Raw genomic sequence first — 9,176 nt, 5'->3', positions numbered from 1 at the left:
GTCGACATTCCTGTACCAAATCAATCTCCCCCATTTTGAAACCATCAACTCCAAAATTCAGCAGAAAGTCCGATGACTTATCACGAAACCGTAATGGTAGAGCAAGAGAGCCGTAGTCACATTGCCTTCCTCTTTTAAATCGGGCTCTATGGAAACATTTCTTCACCAAAATCTTTTTAAGAAACATTGACTGTCTTGAGAAAGGAGGTTTTGAAATCCCACAATCATAAGAAACTTTCTGGGTGGAGACGCACACAACCTGTTCGACGAAATTTCCAAGAGGACTTGTTGAGTTTTCCACCAGCTTTTGTTCACCAGTTTTTGCTCCTGAAGTCTTCTGCATCTCAAGGTTTTGTGTGGGTTGTGGTGTTGGAATGGCCTTCTGAATTTGAACATCCACCACCTGCTCGACGAAATTCCCCAGAGATATCTTTGAGTTTTCTGCTGGCAGTAGATTGTCTAAGCTTGACTGTTGTGTTCCCGGAACCTCTTGCATCTCCTTGTGCTCGTCAGCCATCGGTGGAGGAGAAAGGTCCTAGCCAGAAATTATGTCTCGTTTGTAGTCTTCACCAAATCGTCCTTTGAGGAGATTTAAGATATATTCCTTAAAGGGATTTCCCACACACAGACTTGCAGCCATCTCTAGCATAGAGTTCCTTAATCTTATGATAGAATTCCATGTCTCGAGTTTCAAATCGACAGCTTGTTTTTGTGCAGCCATCGATTTCTTTTCTTAGCTCAAACAACGAAAGCACCAAATGTTAGGTTTGACCCTAACCAAAGTAACCAGAATTGATTAATAGAAGAGAAGATAGAAGATTAGAGATAAATAGAAGATTAGAGAAGAGATTAGAGGTAGAGAGAAAAAAGGAGAATGAGGTTAAGAATTGTTTTGTTGATTATTCATTTTGATGAAGAACCCTAAATCGGGCAACCAACTTAAATACAGACCCTCAATGTACCTTAAGACCAAAACGACACAGCAATAGCTTAACTGAATTAAACAGTAAACCTTCCTTCTCACTAAGACAGAGGCTCTCCCAGACTTGGCTACATCTCTCTTCTTTTGACAAACTCTTCCCCAAGGCTCGAGCCTTACTTCCCTTTGGCCTAAGCTTCCTCTTCATCCATTCACTCAAGATCCTTAACCTATCAGGTACTCTCCCGGAGAGATCGTTGAAAGAGAGATCTAGCGTTGTTAGACTCNTATTTGTCTATTAACAAAGAAAGTAAGAAAAAGTTCAGTGTTCATCTGTTTTGAAACGAAAAGCAGCGTAAAGTTGAAAAGACTCAACACTGGCAAAAAGTTAATTTCATTTTTTGTTTATTTTTTTTTTTCAAAAATCAAATGAATTATTTCAGGGTTAGTGTAGATATTTTATGTTGTGTATGTGGTATTTGGCAAAAATAATTATAGGATGTGGTAGAATGGTGAAGTAAGGTTTCATAATGTGGTATGGTAGATCTGTTAAATGACTCTAAACTTTATATAATAAGAATATCTATAGGGAAATTACCTAAAATATTACATAAAAGTAGGTTTATTACTAGACTAACACGTCGAGATTTTCCACTTATTCAAATAACACATAAAAGTTTTCAAATTAATTATATACTTGAGTTGTATGTTTTATTACGTTTTATGCCATTTATAATTACATTTGGTCGGCAAAAAAAAACCTTGCTCTTGCTGTTCAGATCTTATGCTCTTACATTTAAACTGTCTTTGATTTTTAAGAGAAAGAAACACGAAAAAAACATCAGATTGATTCATTCTAATTTGATTCATCTTCTCCGACTAATTTAATTCACTTTCTCTCTCGAGAACAGAGGTAAGTGTTTCCGGCGAAGGAAGTGTCGTTGAACACCATGAATTGACCATTTAGTGGTACTCTCCCGGAGAGATCGTTGAAAGAGAGATCTAGCGTTGTTAGACTTGACATGTTTCCGATTCCGGTTGGGATTGAACCGGTTAGTTGATTACCGGAGAGATTAAGTATACCGAGGTTAATCACGTTGTTGATCTCTTTAGGTATCTCTCCGTTGATTCGGTTACGGCTGAGATCTACGGAGATTAAAGTAGTGCAGCGTGAGATTGAATCTGGGATAACGCCGGTGATGTTGTTCGCAATCGTGTTGATCTTCGATAGATGCTTCAATTCGAAGATCTCTCTCGGGATACTGCCGCGGAATCGGTTCCGATCTAAGAACAGAGTATGTAAATTAGGGAAATGATAGCCGGAGGAATCTCGCCGGTGAACCAGTTGTTAGAGAGGTAAATCTGGTCGGCAACAACTCCGGACATCGTCATCGCACTATGTGTTTCTGATTCATCATCGCTGAAAAAGCTTCTACCTTTAGCTCTTTCAGCTCGTCGATTTTTGTGGTGAGATTCGGTTCGATCTAGGCTGTTTAGATCGAGGTATGCAGCAAGGCGATCAAACGGTGCTGAGCTTGAGACCTGGTGGCAGTCGAGGAAACAGACTCTTTGGTTCCTCTTCTTCTTTTTTGTCTCTCTCTTTTGGCTCTCTTTCCTCTTCGGATCTACCTCTCCTTCGTCCTCATGGTGGTGCTCCTGCTTCCTCTTTTCCCTTCAAGGTACCCTCATTTCTCGGCGCTAAGCTCCCCCTCTGTATTATTTGGATCTAGCTCTTCTTGTCCCTCTGGATATGGTTTTGTTAAGACACTTGAGCTGAACTTGATCCAATTTTACCGGTTTATAGCAATCAGCAGCTTTTTTGGTTTGGAATTACAATCTTTGGTATTTTACTGATTAGATTATCTTAATAAATGTCTGAATTATCTGAAAGCTTTTTGATTTGCGAGTTTCATTATACTGTTATTAAATTACTACTGATCTCATAGAATCACGTGTCTGCAGTATACAGAATTGAATATATAGGTAATATATGCATATCCGATTGATGCAAGCAATTTGTTTGTCCTGATTCTTAGTGGCGCACACAAGTATGTGTAGCTGCTGTAAATATGGACGTATAATGATATGTAGGCTTTTTAGGTGGGTATTTTATTAGCTGCTATTTGCTCATAAAGGACTTACTGACATTTTATTAGTACCTCAATCATGTTGGCCTTTTGATTCACGGGTTATTCCTCTCTGTGTACTAAGAATTTGTGGTTCTTTGTCTCCTTTGTATGTCACTTCTTATATGGTTTTGTGTATTGAGTGTTAGTTAATAAAGATTTATCTTGGATTATGCTTTTGCTTCAGGGTGGAGACTCGAGGTTCGATGGCCGTGAACGTGTGAAGTACAGCCGTGAGCAGCTCCTGGAACTTAAAGAGGTGATTATCTCAGTTTAAAAAATATAGGATTAAGGCCGGTATAGTTTCTGCTGTTCGTATTTGTTCTTTGTTATTTGAAGTAGCTGACATCTCTGCACATACAGACTACTCAACTCTCTGATGAAATTCTAAAAGTCCAACGGGAAACTTCAACAGAACTGTTTGGGGAGGTAGAGACTTGGCCACGTGGGGAAAGTGTCGTAAGCAATTTGGTATAGTTTTGTTGAAACGTAACTTTTGTATTGTTTCCTCTATCATGAAGTTTCATGAGTTTTTAAGTTTTAACACAGATCTAATATTTTAATGATCCAGGCTCCGGTTCAGTCTGCAAGTCGCTTCTCTGAGCCAGACTCTCGCGATTGGCGTAGCCGTACGACTCAGCCTCCACCCTCTGGGGAGGCAAGGTCGTGGGATAATCTCCGTGAGACTAGAGACTCCAGGTATGTTGAAGCAAGCCAATTTAATCGTCAAGACCAACCTAATTCCGAGTTTTCAAGGGCACATATACCATCCAACAGAGGGGTAATTGATCAATAAATTAATTTTTTTCCCTCTTTTGGTCCTTTACCTTCTGGTATAATTTCCTATTTTTCTTACTTATTTGTATTTGTATATCGTATAGAACCAGGGTGGACCAGCTCCTGTCCTCGTCAAAGCAGAAGTGCCTTGGTCAGCCAGAAGTGGAAATCTCCGAAAATGATCGTGTTCTGAAGACTGTGAAAGGGTAATTCCGTTGAGACAGTTATTTGTTGCCTAGACTTTTGCATAGTTTTCTCTTACTGCCACATGAAATCTTTAAACCAAACTTGTACACTTACAAAGATATACTTTGCTTTGTCCAGGATACTGAACAAGCTAACCCCTGAAAAGTATGATCTTCTTAAGGGGCAACTTATTGACTCTGGCATCACATCTGCTGATATCCTGAAGGTGTGTGTAATCTATGTCTCAAGAATAGATGAAGGCTTGTCTGAATCATCTAGGCTGTTCGTGTAGCTAACCAGGGTTCTCTTCTTTTATTTGTAGGGTGTGATTACCCTTATTTTTGACAAAGCTGTCCTTGAGCCGACCTTTTGCCATATGTACGCGAAATTGTGCTCTGATATCAATGACAAGCTGCCCACCTTCCCACCTGAAGAGCCTGGGGATAAAGAGATCACATTTAAGAGGGTTCTGCTGAATATCTGTCAAGAGGCATTTGAGGGCGCTGCGGAGTTGAGGGAGGAGCTTAGACAGATGAGTGCTCCAAATCAGGAGGCTGAGCGGAATGACAAAGAAAAATTGTTGAAGCTCAAGACTCTAGGAAATATTCGTTTGATCGGAGAGCTTTTAAAGCAGAAGATGGTTCCAGAAAAGATTGTTCACCACATTGTTCAGGTTAACACCTATACGTTTATACAATTTCTTAGACAACTTTTTTTTTGGTATCTAGCAATAACCTTTATATATTTGGTCTGAGCACAGGAGCTTCTGGGGGCCGATGAGAAAGCTTGTCCAGCAGAGGAAAATGTCGAAGCTATTTGTCATTTCTTCAAAACTATTGGCAAACAACTTGACGGAAACATGAAGTCAAAGCGGATCAATGATGTATATTTCAGACGCCTACAGGATCTGTCAAAGAATCCTCAGTTGGAACTGCGTCTGAGATTCATGGTTCAGAATATCATCAACATGCGCTCCAATGGCTGGGTTCCTAGGCGGGAAGAGGTAATCCGTAATCCTGACTTTAAAATCTGAGAATGCCTCAGTTTTATGAGTTACAAGGTTGAGACTTGTTTGTTGGTCCATTGTGTAGAGGTTTTGATGTTCAATTTGCATTACTTGTGCAGATGAAAGCAAGAACTATAACCGAAATCCATACTGAAGCGGAGAAGAATCTTGGTCTCCGACCTGGTGCCACTGCAAATATGAGAAGGGGTATAGTTTCTGGTGGTGGGCCTGTGAGCCCTGGCCCTGTCTACCCTGGTGGGAGACCTGGTGCGGGTGGCTTGATGCCTGGGACTCGAAGGATGCCTGGGATGCCCGGGGTGGACAATGATAACTGGGAGGTACCCCGGACAAGATCAATGTCTAGACGCGATGGGCCAGGACATCTGCATTCTCCAGCAGTGAACAAGTCGGCCTCAATCGATCACTTTCTCAACTTGGGTAAGATCAGAATAATCTACGTATAGATAGGCTGCTTTTTAATTTTCTTTACCAGTCAATCCTGCATTTTTTTCCTTTCTCTCGATAGTATGTTGTTTGATATCGAAATGCTGTTTTTAATGATAGAGAGATGGTATACATCAGCAGTTGAGTGTTTTTGTGTTGTACTTATTCTACTAGGATGGCAAGATCATGTTGGATATGACGGTGATTAGTGAGTTCCCCAAGGAATCAGACTTTGTCTCACTCTCGCAGAAGAAAGATAATCCACCAGATTCGCCGAGAAGCAAGAAACTTGGAACGTCAGCAAACAAGAAGAAGAACAGAAAGGGTGGGCTTTCCATGTTCTTAACTGGTGCTCTTGATGATATCCCTAAACCCGATGAGTAAGCCTCCACCAAAGCCTAAGTTAGAAGGTCCTGTTTGAAACGGTTAACGGTACAACCGTGGTGTTCTCTGGAGACAGCATTCCTGTTGAGAAACGTGTTTTGCGTATTGCAAATCACAGGACAGAGGTGGACTGGATGTATTTGTGGAATATTGCGTTGAGAAAAAGGTGTCTCGACTACATCAAGTATATGATTTGACTATCACATATAAGCCTCGCTGCCCATCTTTTATGGACAATGTATTCGGGACGGATCCTTCAGAAGTTCATATCCACGTTTGGCGAGTTCTACTAAAGGAGATTCCAGATAACCAAGCAGAAGCTTCTGCTTGGTTAATGGATTCATTTCAGTCAAAGGACAAACTGCTATCCGATTTCAATGCGCAGGGGCAATTCCCAAATCAAAGACCAGAAGAAGAACTCTCTGTCCTGAAGTGCATCGCAACTTTCACAGTGGTAATATCTTTGACAGTACTATTCATTTATCTGACCTTGTATTCACATAGCTGTTTCAAAGTATATGCTGGTCTAAGCGGCACATATTTATCGTTTGCTACTTATTACAAGCTTCGACCCTCACCTGGCTGTTTTAGAGAAGATTCTTGTAAAAAAGTAAAAATCCATTAACTTTGTTGTACATACAATTCTTTCTTTGTATACAATTCTTAAGTAAAGATGACAAGGAAAGGTGAGATGACCTATAAATCATCTTCTTTCATTTAGCAACACCTATATACAACAAATGATCATAACATATCAATATCTGGATAATTTAAAGATAGATAGATGGATGCTTAATTATAGAGATTAGAGAGTTTCTTTGTTTCAGGTCATTGGTTCTTGATATACTTTACTTACATGACACCAATAGCAAATTTTATATATATCCCAAAAAGTGACAGAGCTAACTACTTTTTAAGCCACAGAATGGTTTAAACATATGAACCCCCGAGGAGATTTCGATAAAGTCTATATATAGGCCGGTTTTGTTAAGGAGATTGAGCTAATGATGCAGTCAAGAGATCAGTGTTTCATCTGGCTTGCTTAAGCTTCCATTTGCAAGGCTTCATAATTTCATTCCTGTTGCAGCCTAACAAATCCTACAATAACCTGAAGCTCATCCGTTGCCTGTAAACAAGAGAATGTCTCAGACGTTAAAACACCAATCACCATTGGCATCTGTTTTGCTAAGTAGTTAGCAGTTGACCACAAGATTTATCACTATTAATTAGCATATACAAGGTTTTCATAACACAATGTTCATAAAAACTTGGGTTTCACCTCTTTTGTTTCATTTGAGGTGATCACTTACTAAGTCTTCTTTATACTATAAAGAGTGTTTTATGTGAAAACGATAGTATATATTAGAAAGTGATAAATGCTTGTATTGTTGATTAAACATGGTTATTTAATAGTTCAATATGGGGAAAATACCCGAAAAATACGCCATCTATTTTTTTTCTGGAAGTTTAATACCTGTAGTTATTAAATTGGAAGATTAATACCTGGTTTAATTTTCATTGTCCTTAAAAACCATGGTTTAATTTTTGAAGGAAGATCGATGCTTACGCCTTAACGCCTGTTAAATCTAATAACGGAATCGTAAACCATGGCTAAAAGATTAACCCACGTGCTTAATAAGAGGCAACTAAAGGACATTGTTGCCCTCTTCTTCTTCCCCAAATCGATTTCACAAGTCTAAGAACCCTCGAAGCTTAAAAAATCACAAAATCAAATTTGGTTTGAAAGAATGGTGAGCCAAGGTTCAGGGTCTGATGCAAATTCGAGCAAGAGCTGGGGTCCTCTTTGCAGCACGTGTGGTAGAGTTACGATTGTTACAAAGTCATGGACCAATGACAATCCGGGTAGAAGATTCTATAAATGTGTTGTTCATGGATTCTTTAGGTGGGCAGATGAACACTCACCATATGGGTGGCAGAAGGCGAGCCTACTAGAGGCTAGAGATGAGATCAAGCAGCTGAAAGAAACTCTTAGGGCGATGAATGAAGAAAGGGTGAGTGGTTCGATAGAGGATGAAGAGAAGAAGAAGCTTGAAAATTCAGTAATGGCAGCTATTGAGAGGGAAAACATGCTTCGACAGTTCATCTTGCTGTCTTGGGTCGGTTTCATTGTTGTAATTGGGATGATTCTTGTAATGGGGAAGTAGGTTATGTTGGGAAGGTTTCATTGTTGTTGTTTTCAGTTTACATTTGTGTGTTTGTAACTCTAATCTTATCAATGAAATCCAAAAAAATTCAAATCCAAAAACTTGTAATGTCATTCATCGCCGTTAGTTTGAACGAAAGCAGGATCCTAGCACCAAAAAAAAAAAAACAGGATCCTACGAAAACAAAGACAACATCCAACCCGAAATCATCCTACAAGTGAGTTTAAAACATAGATAGATTAATCTGACTTTTTCTCAGGCCGCCAAACATCAAACACCTTATCAGACCAAGGAGACATAAAAAAGACCGGCGGTTTTGGAGCATCGTCGTCCTTGCCACCCTTGCCACGACCTTTGCCTTTCGCCTTGCCACAACCATTTCCACGTCCTGGAGGACGACCACGTGCACGTCCTGTACCATTCTTTTTTGTTGCTGGTGGAGCACTTGAATGCTGCGGAACTTCTTGGTTTTGTGCAGATTGACTTTGTGCAACAGGTGGTGTCGATTGGCTTTGAGCAGGCCTCCACCTCTTTGGTGCATTCTCNTCGCCGTTAGTTTGAACGAAAGCAGGATCCTAGCACCAAAAAAAAAAAACAGGATCCTACGAAAACAAAGACAACATCCAACCTGAAATCATCCTACAAGTGAGTTTAAAACATAGATAGATTAATCTGACTTTTTCTCAGGCCGCCAAACATCAAACACCTTATCAGACCAAGGAGACATAAAAAAGACCGGCAGTTTTGGAGCATCGTCGTCCTTGCCACCCTTGCCACGACCTTTGCCTTTCGCCTTGCCACAACCATTTCCACGTCCTGGAGGACGACCACGTGCACGTCCTGTACCACTCTTTTTGTTGCTGGTGGAGCACTTGAACTTGAATGCTGCGGAACTTCTTGGTTTTGTGCAGATTGACTTCGTGTAACAGGTGGTGTCGATTGGCTTTGAGCAGGCTTCCACCTCTTTGGTGCATTGTGGATGCTCCAAGGATCATCATTATCCTATAACAACCATGATATCACATTCTTATAATAAATCAAGCTATCATCATTCATTCACATCTTAGTCAGATTACTTACCAGACTTTTTCGTGGTCTGCCCCTTTTGCGTGGAGGAGGTAAGTGGACTGTTTGTTGTTTGCAGGTTCCCTTATTGTGACCCATTTGTT

General features: G+C 40.2%; 1 pseudogene; it reads left to right on the top strand.

Moving 5' to 3' along the window:
* LOC104771228 lies at positions 1,677-6,514 on the top strand (annotated as a pseudogene).

The sequence above is a fragment of the Camelina sativa genome, chromosome 20, assembly GCF_000633955.1.
Source record: "Camelina sativa cultivar DH55 chromosome 20, Cs, whole genome shotgun sequence".
In the NCBI taxonomy this organism is placed as follows: Eukaryota; Viridiplantae; Streptophyta; class Magnoliopsida; order Brassicales; family Brassicaceae; genus Camelina; species Camelina sativa.
This window is presented reverse-complemented; position numbering and strand designations above follow the sequence as displayed.